The sequence below is a fragment of the Sus scrofa genome, chromosome 3 (genome assembly GCF_000003025.6).
Source record: "Sus scrofa isolate TJ Tabasco breed Duroc chromosome 3, Sscrofa11.1, whole genome shotgun sequence".
In the NCBI taxonomy this organism is placed as follows: domain Eukaryota; kingdom Metazoa; phylum Chordata; class Mammalia; order Artiodactyla; family Suidae; genus Sus; species Sus scrofa.
Genome location: NC_010445.4, coordinates 102655822 through 102660068, shown reverse-complemented (window position 1 = coordinate 102660068; position 4247 = coordinate 102655822). Strand labels below are relative to the sequence as shown.

The 4247-nt window shown below is 41.7% G+C and overlaps 1 long non-coding RNA gene across 1 annotated transcript; it reads right to left on the bottom strand.

Annotated features, from left to right (window-relative positions):
- Window positions 1436-2328, bottom strand: LOC102161945. The gene is made up of 2 exons (XR_302539.2): window positions 2244-2328; window positions 1436-1515 (listed from the first exon to the last, which is right to left on the bottom strand). It is a non-coding gene; the product is annotated as an uncharacterized LOC102161945 (long non-coding RNA).

The following is a 4247-nucleotide window of genomic DNA, read 5'->3' as shown; positions in this document are numbered from 1 at the left end:
TTTTCTCCAACAGAAGGAACACTTAGGTCTGTTTTTTAGGGTACCATTTTAGCAATATCAAAGTATTTACAAAAGTTATTCATAATCAAATGTTTTTATCCAGCAAAGACTCAAAACCACAGTTATTTGATGGTTTCAGAAAGAGCACTGAGTATTATCACTCTTCCATATATTAGTCTTGGAATATTGGTGTTTCAATGATAAAATTTATGAAACAGATTGCAATTAAAATTTCATTGCTATTTTTTTTTTAACATGAAGGGGTTATTTCAAAGGGTAATTAAAAGAAAAAACTGGAGAAAATAGACAATTTTTGAAAGTGGAGAGTATCGCTATACTTATGTTTTATTAAAATTCTATAATTAAAACTCTAATACTGGTACTAAATGGATTGATAGAGGAATGGAAGAGTAGCCAGCCCCCAAACAGACTCTGTCGTATAAAATAATTTAATATATTTCAAAGGAAGCATTATAAATAAGAAAGGTAGTGTTGACAAAACTGCTCCAGGCCTTTGCTCAAAACCTGCCAACCCCCACCTTTAGCAGGAGTTTACATAAATCTTTGTTAAAGTGTCCAGAGATAATAAAGGTAGCTACAAACAAACAAACAAACAAACAAAAAAACCCAGATGGAACCAGTGAGGACCAAGTTGGAGAAAAATCTGACCTCCAGCAGACCCTAGGATCATTATATATAGATTTTACTACAATAGCATATTAAATGACATAACTACCTGATACACTGGAGATTAAAGACCAAAAAAGAAAAGGGGGTGGCACCTTATCCTTGGAAAAAGCCCTGCCCCTTCCTCAGTAGACTAACACATATGCCTCCCATCATTAGCTTCACTCTTCCTCAATCCCTCTGTCCAGGTGAATCTGTAAATTTAGTTTCTGTTTCGCCATTCTTTGGCCACTGAATAAATCTAGTGCTGTGTCAGTCTTAGCTCTATTTCCTTATTCATTTTCTCAAAACCAAATGGGGAAAACCCTTCCCTTTCCAAGGCACAGAGCTTCTGCCAGACTCGAGCCTGAGCAGGGTCCACATAACTTTATTCAGTAACAGCAGGGAGGATTTATTCAGTAAAATTTAGTTGCACATTCTAATTAGCAATACAAGGCAGTGGAAAAAACAGAATTAGATCCATATTTCTCTTTCTTCTTTTTTTCTTTTCAGAGTCACGCCTGTGGCATATGGAAGTTGCCAGGCTAGGGGTACAATTGGAACCTCATCTGCAGGCCTACACCATGAACCACAGTCACACCAGATCTGAGACCTACACCACAGCTCAAAGCAACGCCAGTTTCTTAACCCACTGAATGGGGCCAGGGATAGAACCTACATCCTCATGGATACTAGTCAGCTTCATTACCACAGAGCCACAAAAGGAACTCCCATGTTTCTCTCTTTTTTAAAACAAGTTTTGAAAACATACCTTAGATCTTTTGAAGAAAACCTTCAACACTACAGGAGAGTGAATCTTTTCATTTGACTCAGCCTCTGTCTTCTCATCTGAGAAGATAGACTGATTTAGAACTTTTTAATCAGGTAAATTACTTATCTCTGTGTCATTAAGGTTTTTTCCCCCTTAAGATTTTCTGTCCTTTCATTTGGAACACATTCCTCTGTTTCTTCATTTTGCTTGACTCTCTGTGTTGGTTTCTATGCATCAGATAAAACATACCCCCCTCCATCTTAAAGGAGAGCCCTCCTGTGGGTGAACTTTACCATTCAGTCCTGCTCTTGCTTTTGGGCACCTCCCAAGTGTTTGTGACTGTCCCAGCAGCCTATTTTATTTTGAATGGCTCCCAGTCATCTCAGTACATCTTAATTCTGGCTGATGGAAAGCCCAAGCCTTAGGCAGAAGTTTTTAAAGAATGCACATATATAGTGTTGCGGGACCCACTGTGGGCAAATCTGTCACATCTGCAAACAAAGGATGCTGTGGCTCAGAGCCATCAATCATGACAGCCACTTGATGGTGAGCCCTGAGTGGACTCAGGATGGAGACCAACAGGCGGCCCATCCCCAATGGCGCACCCTGAGGGGATTCAGGATGAAGAAATTCTGGCCCTAGAGAATCGAGGTGCACCTCAAAGGAATGACTTTGATAAGTCCAGACTCTTGCATCTTCCTATACAGAGAAAAGCACTACATTCATTAACTTGAGAGGTCTGTTTTTTTTAATTAAAGTAATATTTTAATGTTCTGACTACTTAGTTTTTGTTGCAAAAACTTACCTCTTTGAAGTAGTCCCTCAGAGCTGAGAGGCTGGCTCCTGCTTAAGTCCTGAGAAAGTCAGCCGGATAAAACATATTTCCCAACTTTTCAGTCGTGCTCTTTTTTTCAGTGGACAACATGCAGAGGCCACCAGAGCCAGGCCGCCTAGAGGTGTCCCCTGCTCAGCAGGGGTAAAAATCTAAGCGCTGAGGAGCTTCAAAGCTCCCGTGTGGGAGGCACTGCGGGCTGTGGGTGAACGGAGGGGAGCAAAGATGGCGGCAGTCCTGTGTCCCAAGAGCGTGTTCCCGAGCAGCCTGGGTACCCCAACCCGACCTGAGCCAGTCCCTCAAGACCGAGCTCGAGTACGAGCAAATAGGCCTCTTTCACTGAAAGATGTGTTTCAGTTGCTGGACTTGCTGTGTCCGGGAGGCGGAGGGCTGCCGGGATCAGGATCTCCAGTGGGTCCAGTCCCGCGAGAACCAGATGCCCAGCCTCCGGGCCACAGGAACCGGGAGTTCAAGGGGCGTCTCCTTGGCCGCGGGAGCAAGGAGGGGGACAGGAGATGTACAAACTGCCTCACCAAGACATGTGTAGAAGCAATCTTCCAGGAGACACTGTGTCGGGCAGAGGAGAGCACAAAGTTGGCACCCTCTGAGGTAAGTGAAAAAAAGAAAGAAAAATTACGGCCGCTGTAGACTTGAGCCCCTCAGCGGGAGAGTAGGAAGATGGCGCCCACCGGCCTCTGCCCCCAGAATGGCTGCTGCCCCTCACAAAATTTCTTTAAATTTAGCGAGTGAGTTTCTTTCACAGAAAGTCTGGGCACTTTTCAGAGGACTGTCTGCACCGGGCCCTGGAGCGGGCGAGTCGCGGCACTAACTCGGTCCAGGGTGGATTCTCAGTTCGACCAGCCTCGCCCAGCTTGTGGCTGTGGGCTCCCTCTGGCTTCAATGTCACATGTTTTAGGGGGCTAATGTACAGACGCAGATCTTCATAGTTGGGGCGCCCCATGTGAGGTGTGACCCTCTGCTCTTCGGTGAGATGCTCTAGGTTTTTTGTTCTCTTCCGATTTTCCATCCATATTTCATGTCACATTTCAAACTGTATTCTATGTTAATTAGTTGTGTTATTAATAATACCATTTCAAAACCTAGATTCAAATAGAAGAATATTTTAAATCCAAGTATGCAAATGGCTTTTAAATTAAAAAGTGATAGAAGAAATAGCAGAGAGAAATAAAAATATTTGGATCATGTAGAAATGAAAAATGTTAAGAAATAATATTAAAAGAATTAAATTAAATTAAAAGGAATAACTGGTTTAAAAAATGACTGGCAACATATGTGAAAAGAAAAGCTTAATTTCTTTACCAAAGAGAGCTCATTTAAAACCGTAAGAAAAATTGCTGGAGTTCCTGTCCTGGCTCAGCAATAACGAACCCAGCTAGCATCCATAAGGATGACCCCTGGCCTCACTCACTGGGTGTGGAACAGTGAGCTGTGGTGTAAGTTGCAGATGCAGCTGGGATCCCCCATTGCTGTAGTGTAAGCCAGTGGCTACAGCTCCCATTCGATCTCTAGCCTGGGAACCTCCATTTGCCTAGAGTGTGGCCCTAAAAAAAAAAGAAAGAAAAGAAAAATTGCTAAAACTGATGGGGCAGAAGTCTTGAACACACAATTCACAAAAATTGGAAAGCAAATGGCAAACATATGGGAAAATGTTCAGCTTCATGAAGAAATGTGAATTAAAATGAGATATAACTTCATCTTCTAAATTATCAAAGATTTAATTGTTTTGAAGACTAGTATTGATGAAAGCAGAGGAAAGCAATTTAGAAATATGTGTCAAGAGCTTTAAAATGTTAATATTTGTCCCTGTCATTCTATTTCCAGAATCTGTCTTGAGAAAATAATACAAAGCAGAATGAAGGATTTTCATTTTTGAATAATATTGAAAATCACAAAAACATTTTTAAAAGTCAAGAAATAAGGCAATAGTTGAATAAATTCTGGCATCTTTCTATTAAG